The 13,114-nt window shown below is 34.3% G+C and overlaps 1 pseudogene; it reads left to right on the forward strand.

Annotated features, from left to right (window-relative positions):
- Positions 1 to 388: 388 nt before the first annotated feature.
- On the forward strand, positions 389 to 526 carry LOC120154936 (annotated as a pseudogene).
- Positions 527 to 13,114: the final 12,588 nt, after the last annotated feature.

A 13,114-nucleotide genomic window follows, 5' to 3' on the forward strand; every position in this document is an offset into this window, starting at 1 on the left:
CGTTACGAGAACCCCCAGCTCTGTCGAGGACTTACTTTTTTGCATACTCTGATATCTTAGTTTATGACGATTTCATGTCTTGATTTATATAGTTTTTTTCTGTATCATTTGAGATGAATAAACAAGGAATCAAATTCTTATATGTTTTACTAATTCCATGTATTCTTCAGCCCCACCACCACAACAACAACAAAATCCTATTCCCATACGCAATGGGGTAAGAGGGGTAGGGTGGTAGATTTCCCCGAACGCCAGGTTAAGACTTCAGCCCCGCCAGTCTTAGGGAAATTGGGAATCCTGACGAAACACTAGTCCCACATCGACGAAGGAAGAGGAAGAACCACGTCCTGGACGTAATAAATAAGAGGCAACTAACATAATATCAAATTTACTTACCTGGACTGGTCAATGGGTGATCAATAAGACTCGTCGCATAAGGTCTCCCCAAAGTGGGAGAGCCTACGTCATAATTTGTTTCTGTATCAGTTCAAACAATGTACGTGGTATTTCATTGGTTTGTTTGGTGCCGTTTTATGGTGTTCAATATTTGGTATCTGTCTCCCTTGCTGGAGTTGGTTATGAAATACTGCTCATTAATAACACAACTAATGCCATGCTCCCAGTTTGTTCAAAATTTAAAAATACGAAATTCTCGTTCAAAATCAATAAAATTAAAAAAGAAAAACTCAATAATTTAACAGTTTTTGGCCCAAAATTCCAATTATGAAACCTAAAAGTACGTGAACAGTTTTGGTTGTTGCATATGTTAATATTCACCGAGTATACGTTTAAGTAGCCAAATCTGTTTCTTTTTACATGGTACGTATTTTCCTACACTAATAATGTAAAAGAATTATTTCATATAATTTCCAGTTTTCAAGACAAAAATGATTGAAGAAGAAAGGGGCAACAGTGTTGCTGTCCGAGGCTTCACTTGTTGAGATGGTGATGATGATGGTGGTGAGCATCAGAATACTTCGAGTGTGATCACAACTACACTTGTTCTTAGAACCATTGTATTTGTAGCAGCTTCCATTTACTTTGGTTATGGATTGTAGTAAGTATAGATCAGTCACCAATCTTGTATGTGGCAGTGGGGATTAGGGGTGCTTATCGAGAGAGTCGATCGCAAGTTGGACAGTGCTCGACTCGTGCTTATTAAAAAATTTTGCTGCTCGACTTGACTCGTTGCTCGTTAAAATTGTGCTCGACTCGTGATTGTTAAAAAAATTTGCTGCTCAACTTGACTCATTGCTCGTTAAACTCGACTCGTATGCACGTTAAGTTTACTAAAAAAAATACCTTATTTTTTTAACTAAATATAAAATTTACTAATACTATGAGGATATTTGGGTTGGGTTTTTTTGTATTAAAATAATATTATTAATTAATAATATTTTATTTTTTATTAAAAAACAATAGATTAGTTAACTTATTATTATTTTTATTTATTAATAAATTAATAATTATCATTTAGATTTATTTTTTGAATGAAATAATTTTCAAGTAATTACTAAAAATATATTTTTAAAAACTAATGAGCTGCTCGCGAACTTATCGAGTTGAGTTAGACTTTGCTCGGCTTAGCTCGTTAAGGTCTCGAGTCGATTTCGAGTTCGAGTCGAGCTTTTACCGAGTTTTAACCGAGTCGATGGGGATTATTGGTTGAACCATGTACTCATGTTCTCATTTCATGATTTTTATCTCACAGGTAGGATACACAACACTCTCTTACTTTGCGGTTCTCGGTTTGATGTCGAATATCTGATTGATTCTAGGGGCATTAGAAAGTGTGAAGATTGCCTATTGGATCGATCGAGAATCGGAGTTCGAAACGGCTCTTAGGTCACTCGGGAAAGAAAGCCAACGTTTATGAGGAAGCAACGTCTATAAAAGCAAACAACAATCAGTTCATTTTTTCACCTGCAGAACTTGAAGAAAAAGAAATAAGATCACGTCTTTTTTCAGGGGTACAAGGATTCATTGAAATGATTTTCTGGAACTGTAACAGTCCGGAGCGCCCATGGATATTATTCGTATTTGTTACACCTCCGATGTTATCTTCGAATACCACCGGATACAAGTTCTCAAATAAGCTACGATAGATGAACAAGACCCTTAGATAAGGCTTCTATGGATCAGGCTATTCCACTAGGACAAAATCTAGTTGTCGCAACCGGCCCCTCGGGGAAAGGCCGACGAGTTGCAACGATAGGGTTTTTTAAGTGTTATAAAAATGGTTTTATGAAATGTTTAGAGCCGCCACCAATCATTTTAAGGTGCGAATGGAACACTATAAAAAGGGTAATTTTAATAAAAAAATTATTTTTATCAAAATACCAAGTTTGGGGTCTTTGAAAACCAGTATACAAGTTCGGAAGTCGGTTACGCGTGGGCAAGCGTTAACACCCCACAACGCCTAGAAATTGGTACCTAGTTGATTACCCTATATTTTAGAATTTGAAAAATTGGAGTTCAAAATTTTATTTAATTTAGAAATCACTATGGATGCAAAGTTGAAGAGGGTGCTCGTTTATTAAAGCCAATGATATGCACCCCAAGCATGAATGTGAGAGATCAATTATTGTGTCCAATAACTGGACATTGCCTCGAAATTTAAAAAAAAAATGAAAGTTTTCGAAAAGGATGTCCATCTACTTCAAGAATTAACAGCGGTCATCCTGTGAGCATAATGCAGAGAATACACCAATAACTCCTTAATAATCAACATTACCTTTTTATTTTAAATCCAAATGCAAACAAACAACTTTTTTATTAGACCTAATTACACTAGGTAAGTTAATTAAGGATTCCTCTATCCTAAAGTGTCAAATTATGAAAATTAAAGAACCTAGATCTCTAAACCTAAAAATGGAGGCTCTACTATTAATCCTATTTAATTTTAATCAGTTATTGGATCGAATAATTGAGATGGTCCCTTGAGCATGAAGGCGAGGCCAACTCAGATTACTCCATAAATTAAAGGACTAGAATGAAATATAACCTAATGTGGAGGCTCTAATTAAAAACCTAATTAATTATATAAAAGGAAAGCCTAATTAAAAGTTCAGGGACTAAAGTGTGAAAGATCTAAATCTAGGGATTGAATCTAAAGTTTGAACTTATGAACTAAATTTAAAGAACCTAGACTAAAAGGTTAACCCTAAATCTAATAAATTAAAGAAAGCATTAAACTTAAAGAAAAGAAATTAAATGTGTCACAATAAAATGAAATAAATTAACAAGCATGCATAAAAAATCTAAATGCACTAAAATAAATAATTACAAAGCCTACATTTAGTATACTAATTAGCACTAGGATTAATTGATCTGAGGATTAAATTAGAAAAAGAATAGTTCAAGGACTAATTTAAACTAATTGTACAATTACAAGGCAGTGACCTAATTAAAATAAATAAATTGAAATTAAACATATAATTTAGAATTCACTCAGTGATCTAAATGCAAAAATACGCCTAAGTTAGAAGGACTAAACATAAATTTTCATTTTTAACAAACCTAAAATGCACTAAAACAATAACATGCGGAAAATTGTAAAATAGGACATCACAATTGAATTAATCTCGCAGAAAACACAACAAATGACGAAGATGTAAATACATGGAAAAAGTGAGGGATTAAAGAGTTATTTTCCACTTTTTACACACATGATAATTACTAATGTTCACAAAAATGAGAAAAATACTCAATAATGACAACACATTCGAATTAACTAAAAACAATATAAAACAAGTAACCAAAACTCTATATAAAAGCTTAAACTTTGATTAACAAACCTTAACCTAATTACTTATACTGCCCCCTTTTTTGTTTTACCTTATTCCCCTCCCAAACTCTCTCATTCTCTCTCGACGGCGCCTCTAACAGATATAAAAATTACCACTGACCACCACGCCATGGTGGTCGAGGAAGCCAAAACCACCCTTAAACTAAACCTAACCTCTCGCTTTCTCCTCTAAACTGCGAATCTAAGGCCAAAACTCAACAAATCAACCCTAATCCCCTAAATGGCTTTCAAAATCCCCTTATTTCCAACTCTGATGACCTCTAATGGCGGTTCTACTCTCTATTCTATGTAAACCTACCCGATAAAGACAAAAAAACCTTTAGACACAGCTAACCCTCAACATACAAGCCCCAAACGATTACGATCTCACGACCTTTCAACTTGCCGACGACAAAAATTGGTTTCGAGAAAAAGATACCTCAAAAAAAGCATGAAATCCCTTAGAGAGTCCTAGAGGGCTTGACCCCTTGGTTTCCTCTCTCCGACGATGGGAGATAAAATCCGATTAGACCTAACGAACCAGGTAAACAACTCAACCTCTCATTTTTCTCTTTGTTTGTTTTATGAAAAAAATTGAAGAAGATGGTTGTTGTTTTTTTAAATAAAAAATTGGAGTATCTTGTATTGCTTGGTTCTCGAATGAAAGGGAGAAAAAACCCTTTTACAATCTGTTTGAGGGGTTTATATAATGGATTGTGGACATTTAATCTATTATATTGGGTAATTGGTATTGAATTTGGCATCAAATGAAAGGGTTTCAAAAATGAATTTTAATTTGGATTCCAATTTTGAAATAAATGATCACCATAACATAATTAATCAAGGATTTGAACCCATGGCCAAACTTTCTATCACCCTATTACCTATGACGTTAAAATGGTCTTCAATAGCATTCAATCCAACTCATCCCCAAATAAATCCAATTACAAGCCTCCTAAATTAATCAATGCACAAACACCCAAAATTGTTCTTTGATTGTGCTCGACCCAATTTGAATTGAACTACCCGGACGAAATTAGGGTATGGCAGTTGCCCCTCTTTGCTTGTTGTTGTGGAAATAAGAACGAAGCAAAGACGAATATTGGCCTAATTTTGTCTGAATTGATTGTAACTCCATCTTAATGTTAACATCTTCGATCTTCTATTGATTTCTCTTTCCAAATTTTAATCGAATGATCTGCCAAATCCGCGTTTAAAACTTTTATCGCTCAGTTTGCCCCAATATCTCATGATGGTCCTTTCAATCAATTGATTTGACCTAATCTCCCGAATTTTGGTTCTACAAAAACACCATTTTCTTTAATTAGTATGTCTAAGGATTTATTTATGTTTTTATTTTAGAAACAATGTTGTCTCATGTGAGACTGGAAATGATATTTGATCTCAAGAAGGACAAAATCTTTTTTTAAGACAAGAACAATCTCAAGTGAGATAAAATTGTTGAAAAATAAATGATTTTAAGCTTCGAGGGAAGCTATCTCGAGTGAGATGAAATCTTTTTTTAAGAAAAGTAATCTTGAGCGAGATAAAATTGTTAAAATGATTTTGAGCTCCTAGGGAAGTTATCTCGAGTGAGATAAAATTGTTGAAATGTTTTTGAGCTTCGAGGGAAGATATCTCGAGTGACATGAAACCTTGTTTTAAGAAAAACAATCTCGAGTGGGATAAAATTGTTGAAATGATTTTGAGATTTTAGGGAAACTACCTTGAGCGAGATAAAAATTTTGAAATGTTTTTGAAATGATTTTCATTTTTCAAGAATTTCATATGAAAACATCCTACCCAAAGGTCTTGTAGATGGCCCAAAAGACTTATCACCCTGCTTCAAGGGCTTATAGATGACCCGAAGGATTTCATCAACATTCTCGAAATACTTACTGATGGCATGAAGGACTTACTCAAGTAAGAAACCTTTGAAAATCAAACTTAGTTTCTTTAAAATATCATATTGCTTGGGAATGTTTGTTCAAAGTAACAATGGTTCTATGAATTGGGCTTCTCAATTCTTTAGGTTTTGTTATTCTGAATGTAATTCCCTCCATTTGAGGCTTGAATTTTGACTTTCTCTTTTTCTTGGAAGATCTGTACTAATTATGCATTTTTATATGAAAATATGAATGTAATGTAATGCATGAAAATGTAATGTATGATTGTCTTGTATGCAAAAATGTTGATAATCAATCTTTTGTTGGCTTTAAAATGGAAAGCTCAATCTTCTTTCACTTTATTATTGAATAGTTTGACCTCAATGTCTTGCAACTTGTGCAATCTTGTCTTTTCTGTCTTTTGGTTCTTTGTTAAAATCTTAGAATAAATGTTTTCTCTTTTGAATTCTTGTTGTGATCAGATATATGGTTGAAAACTTTGTTTGTATCTGATTCAAGTGCTCAATCGAAATTGTCTTTCAAGACCTATCTGTCAAATATGGCATGAATTTTTCGTCTCTTAAGGTAAGCTCTTCTTGTCTTCATATTTTTCCTTGACACTCCAAGTAGCGAAGGTCAAATTTCAATGTCTTCTTAATCTAAATCTTTTTGTCTCAATATTATCTATGCTTTTGGAAATGCCCCAATGTGGGTTCGAGAAACATTACCTTTGAATGGCGTCATTCTCATGTTGTTTGTCAACTTGGAAAAGCAAAAGTGTCATCCAATGTTTTTTCTTCTTCTTTTTCTTTTTCTTTATATTCTGATCAAATAGTTTAAGTCCCTCCTTTTATGAAGCTTCAAAACCATATGAGAACTCAAGAAGTGATCAATTCTTCTATAAAAAATGTCTTTAAGATATGTCGTGCCCTATCTTATTACGACGATCATTTTATTCTTTATTGATTATTAATGATGTCACGAAGAAGTGTGAGAAAATTATTGTTGATCCTTCTTAAATTTCATTTTATTGCTAAAAAATCAGAGAATGTCTTTGTTTCTCTTGCATCGCTTGCTTTAACTCGTATTTGTTGTTTTACTTCTCTATTTGAGGCAGAATGAGCCTTATCAGCTTCAAGAACCTCCTTCATTCTCGGAAGATTGTCCTGTTCGAAAATGTTTCTCTTTTCTTCTATTTTAGAATTAAAAAGAATGAAAGAATTTTATAAAATAGTTCCTCTTAACTCAGGATCACAATTGATACAAATCATAATACACGAGTTAATTGAATATCATGAGAATCAAATGCTCTTTAAATTTTTGAAGTTATATCCCTTTGACAAATGTTAAAATTGATGGGTTGGTTTTAGGTTGGCTTCCTATTTTCTAATGTTTCAATCATTAAATCCTCGTTCTTTTTCCTATTCGTGTGAACATTATGATATACCCTTTTTCTCGGCTTGGCATTTAAATCTGCCGCGGATAAAATATAGCAACTAGCATATTCAATTGTAGACCTTTTAGAATAATCGCATTTCAATTCTCTTAAACTTCCATTTTTCAAGCTTCGTAGACTCTTTCAGCAGAGGTAGTGCAGAAATATTGCTCTAAAACTAAAATTTATGAGTGCTTGTGTGAGGTTGACTATAATACGTGTTTCTCAACTCCCTTAGTCCATCTTCCACCTAAATTCAATCCTAATCATTATTTTTTTCTCTTCTCTTTTTCTTTTATTTCTTTTGGTTTTTTTTTGTTTTGTTTTGTTTTTCATTTCTTCAGCGTTTTATTTCTTTCCCTTACATCGGGGAATTCATCACGTCATAATTAATGTCATGATTTAAATATAACCACTTCATGAAGCTCAGACTTACCTCAATAGCTGCTTGAATTTGTTTCCAAGTTATCAGCTTACTGCTTTTAGTGAAGTGACCCCGTTTTATTGCACTCACTTATTAACTCTTTCTTCTTGTTTTTTCTCACACATCGAAAAATTCACCGCGTCACAATTAATGTCACGATTTGAATATAACCACTTCATGAATCTTAGACTTACTTCAATAGCTGTTTGAAATTACCTTCAATTTATCAGCTTATTGTTTTCAACAGAGTGGCCTCGTTTTATTACGCTCACTTATTGACAATTTTTTGAGCATTCAGTTTCAATATTTCTTAAGCTCGTCGAGAAAAACTGTTATATTCTAGGTATCATTAAGAGTAAAGAAAACTTTATCCTTATAATTCAATTCCCAAGGAACCGGTCTAAACTAAATTTATCTACTCCACTATTCCATCTGTGAAGATTAGGGTCATCACTGAACGTCCTCAATAAAAGTGTGATCCAATCAACTTTGCAATATTATATATAGTAGATGCCCCATGTTGTCCATTCCTATACATACCTAAATGTAGAGCCCTTTGATTGTCTCTTCATGGGAGGAGAAAGATATATTGATCCCTATAAGAGAATAGTATGATATTCGGGTGTATCTTCTGAAGTAGGATCAAGGGTCTTTGTTTTATAACAGTTAAATCTTAACACTTGCCAAAGAGGCCATAACTTTAATTCACAAGAGAGCATTTAATTCAGTTGATATTTAAATAATTTCAAGATTGAAATTTACTCATTGTTCATAACCTTATGAAGTGACTTACACTTAAAAAGAAATAAAGAAAAACAAGTTCAAACAAGATAATATGATTGCAAATGCAACAAATGTTTATGGTATATGTAAAGGCTTCTTTTCGGTTCGCATTAGAATGCCCCATCACTCATCGAAAGATCATGCCATGATTCGATCAGATTATAAACCTTACGCTTCAATACCCCACAATTCTCACTAGTGTGTCCTGAGCTTCCTATGCTGTAGCTACACTGTATTAACATCATATCTTTTAGGAAACGAGGGTACTTTCGGCTCGGACTGCTTTGGAGTCACTAGATTCTTCTCAACCAGGATTGGGAATAATTCTTCGTATGCCATTAAAATCAAACTAATGAGAGTTTTTTCTCGGATCACCTTGTGGTATCTAGTCCCCTGATTAGCTGGATATGACCTCACAGTGTTGACCTCCGCTCTTGTCTCAGCATCAATGGTACTAGTGCCCCCTATCTTACCATTCTTGTAAGCTCATTCGTTCATTTTCTCACACATGACAATGTCAGAAAAATTTTTGGTGGCAACCCCTATCACGTGATCAATATATGGAGACTTCAATGTATTGACAACCAAAAAGGTAAACTCTTTTTCAGTCACTGGCGGACGTACTTGGGATGTCATGTCCCTCCATAGATGTGCATATTATCAGAAGGTCTCGTTGTACTTCATCTCTATATCTGGTAGTGTTATTCAACCAAGAACCATATCAGTGATTTGGTTGTACAAACCTAATAAGTCCTGAACTAAGTCTTTCCAACATCTAATCTGAGTAAATTTCAGCTGGTTATACCACCTAGAAGCGGATCAGTTAAGTTGTCCTAAAAATAGTGAATCAACAACTTTCCATTTTCTACATAGCCAACCATTCGCCTGCAGAACATAGTAATGTGGGACGAAGGGCAAGTGGTCCCTTCATACTTCTCAAAGTCAGGAGCTTGGGAACTTCTACAGAAGGGCCAGGTCAGGGACCCAACTTAATTCTTTGGCATCAAACTCATAGATAGATTCAGTAATCTCTCTAGATTTTATCTTCTCCTCTATACCTTTCAATTATTGGGTGAGGTCATTTCTAGCTCTTTCATCCAAGTCTGGGACATTGTTGTCAGTACAGAGACCACTAGGTTTTTCTCTAGATATCGTGGGGCAATTAATGTGGATAGAAGCTCCAGCCTGATATTGAGGTGGGTTCTCAGTAACAAATGAAGCTTGAGGTTTAAACTCTTGATGCACTGGAGATGTTATTGGAATATGAACATGCATGAAACCTAGATGATGTGCAGGATCCTCAGCATCATTCTTCCCAACTGTAACGTGATTCTTGAATATTTCTTCAACTTTTTTTAGCAAATCAGTATGGGCATTAGTGATGTCAGCCTCGATCTTTGCTAATCTATCCCTTACTTCTTTCTGCATTTCTTTTTAATCATTCTCGATTTTCAGCTAGGTGTTCCTTAATTTCCTTAGTCATCATCTTAGAACCGTGTAGACACAAAGTGTTATTTTTTGGAATAAGGGACAATATCACTATGATCGAAAGTCTTGTTTTATTATTAATGGTTTTTATTAAATGAATGAATGTTCTGATGTATGATTTTAAAAATGTGTAAAGACATCAAGAAAATAATGTCACAACCCAAATTTTTATTTAAAATAATAATTAATTTAATTTAATTAAGGGACTAAAATGAAGATTTTTGGGTTAAATTCAAAAGTTTGGAAAATTTAGGTACTAGCCTTGTAATATTTCCATACTCTCATGACACCAAAGATAAAAAATATGGTGGTTGGGGAGGCTTGAACCCGTGTCCCCGGGTAAGGCTTTCCATGCCCTAGCAATTAGACTATTAGTGTTTATTTTAAAAAAATATAATTTTATATTATTAGTTTGGGGTTTTAACCCAAAAATTGAAACATCCACGGTGAGAAAATTCCCAAAATTTTCTAACCTAGCCACCGCCTCCCTCCCTCGATCTGCCTGTTTCGGCCGCCGGTGAGTGTCACTGCCACCTCCAGTCTAAGCTTCACGACCGTCCGACCAAACCCCCTAAGGTCAATAGTAAAAAATAGAAGTTGTTCGTCAGGATCGAACTATTAAAAGCTTCATCGAAATCCCCAGCCTCAGCTCATATTTTCCTCGTTTTTCGGTCTAACTCGTTGTCGGGATACCTCACCGCCTCCAACACTGTGTTCCCTGGATATTCCTATCCAAACCCGTTTGGGTTTATCATCCACTGTTGTCGTTCACTCCATCCGCCGTGGGTAAGATTTCGATCATTCGATTCAATTATTTTCCCAATGTTTTGTCTTGAAAATAGGTTGTTTTGAGTTGTGGTTGGTGTGTACTTGCTCCCGGAAGAATCTACCGATCAACTTGACCTTCGTCGCCGCCTCACACGCCAGAAGTGCACATGGGCTCTTCCCCTACCAAGGAAACCTTCTGGAACTGATTTAGGTAGACTGAATCGGCCTGACCCAGTTTGAATCGAGTCTGCTAGACCAGAACTGATCTGACCGTTGATTGGTCTGACCGTTGAATATTGACTTTGACCCGAAAAGTCAAATTTTTTTAAAATGTCATATTTTATGTTTTTGATGTCTTGAGTCCAAATTCGAAGTTTGTTTCTCCAAATTCCAACCCGATAAGCTATTTTTCAGCATTTTACCTTTCGATTTGATACGCTTTCCGCAACTAAACCCCGTTTCTAATATAATTTATGTTTATATGTATCCGAGATATTATTGGATTCAAGTTCGAGAGTGATCGAATAGAGTTTAAATGTTTGATTGGTAGAGCACAAAAATTGAGGTAATATATTACTACCTTATGTATGTTGTATGGAACATGTTGGTATTGGTAAATGTATGGTTGAATATATATATATATATATATGGCTACATGTGTGTAGTTAAAATTTCTAAACTCGATTCGATTGTGAAATAAAGTAAATTAAATTGAATAAGGCTCAAACTACCTACATAGACACAAGAAGACTGATACGAATGATTTCAAGTTCAGTGATTATCCGAAAAAGCAAATAACATCATAATCTCTAAATTCTATTTATCCTTGTTAAAAACTTTAATACTGAAATTACCTGATTATAAAATTAAAAAATTGCCCCTATGATGTAAAAATGGCCCGGACTGACCCTGAGAGCGAAAGTAACTTGAGAATTTGTATTTAATTGGATAGAATATTGATTCACCTATTAAATTTCTAATATTTTCAGAAAATCATTGATAATCAGATCATAAAAACGGAGAAGGTACAAGACATAGAATTATTAACTTATCAGCAAGCACATAAAGATTAAAACATCATAAGCATTATTCGTGTTCAGTAAATTAAATTAAATGGAAAGTCTAGATTGAAGAAAATAACCAAAATGCCCCTGAAGTGTACAATGACCCAAAGTTCCTCCAAGCCCTGGAATGACTCAATACCCTCAAGATTCGAAATGAATAAATCAACCTCGAATACCAAAATGACCTAGAATTTCTATTTTATGAGTAAACACTTGGAGACTAAATTACCGAAGGTACTTTACACGTTTGAATTTCTCGAAATAACTATACTATATGACCAAGTTGAACTGAATGGAAGTATTGTATGTGTCTAAATTGTGGAAATGACCGAATTACTCTGGAAACTCCAAAATGATCGGGAAAAACTTAACTACTAAATGACCTAAGTACCCTGAATGACCTAGAATTAAATGAATGACTTGGATAAGTCTGGAAATAATTATGAACTTATATAGTGTACCTTTCATAAGGGTTTTAAACCACGAATCATACACGTCGACATTTCTTGATACCGTTGTAATACAAAAATAAAATAAATATTGTTGGAATACCTATTCATCTCCCTTAGATCCATTCAATGATGATTCTGAAGATGGTCAGTTCAACTAGTGATGGCAGTATTAAAGTGTGAATATCCTTGAAGTGAATCGATTTGACTGATTAATAGGTATCATAGTGCTGAGATATGTTCAGTTCCATTTGACTCAATATACTGATAAATCAATATAAATCTTAAATACCATGAATCATCATTTCATTCTTATTAGATTAAATTACTAAGAATTCTCTTAGAACCAAATGTCCAAAAGGCCCCCAATTTCCTAAATAATGGAATCACTTTTGTCATACCTGAAATCTCAAGTAACTCTGATGCAAAAGATTCTGAATACCTTCTTGATTACCAAGTACCTCCGAAGAATAATTGGATCCTCTAGTGTGTTCCCTATGTGACATGTAATTGTTTTACCTGTTTTAAAACGCAAATTTCCAAAATTTCTTATTTACTAATGGTTTGATTGCTGTTAAGAAACTACGACTACATGATATGTATTCTCTTATTACCTATTTTCGCTGAAAAATATAATCTTTCTTGATTTATGGATCATTGGTTCTACTGGTTACTACTTGAACTGTTTTATTGGGACATTATCTGGGTATGTTGGAGTTTGGAGGTTCAACTCAGTCAAACTGGTAATTTCTTATATAGGTTAAGACCGATCGAGATGTAAATTCCTTACAAACCTAAGGTGTCCCTTGGGTAGGCTCTGAGGCCCCGAAAAACTGTATTGGGTATGCTTTCAGGCCCTAAGACACTCCCTTGGGTAAATCATGGGACTGCATATGGTGTATAGATGGATGACATTCATGTGATATAAATAACTACATGATCATTTTATTACAATATACTATCGAATCATGATTTTGATATTATAGGGTACTGCTAAATCTGATTTCTACTAGGGATTGTATGGGTAGGC

The sequence above is a fragment of the Hibiscus syriacus genome, unplaced genomic scaffold (assembly GCF_006381635.1).
Source record: "Hibiscus syriacus cultivar Baekdansim isolate YM2019G1 unplaced genomic scaffold, ASM638163v2 tig00111151_pilon, whole genome shotgun sequence".
NCBI lineage: Eukaryota > Viridiplantae > Streptophyta > Magnoliopsida > Malvales > Malvaceae > Hibiscus > Hibiscus syriacus.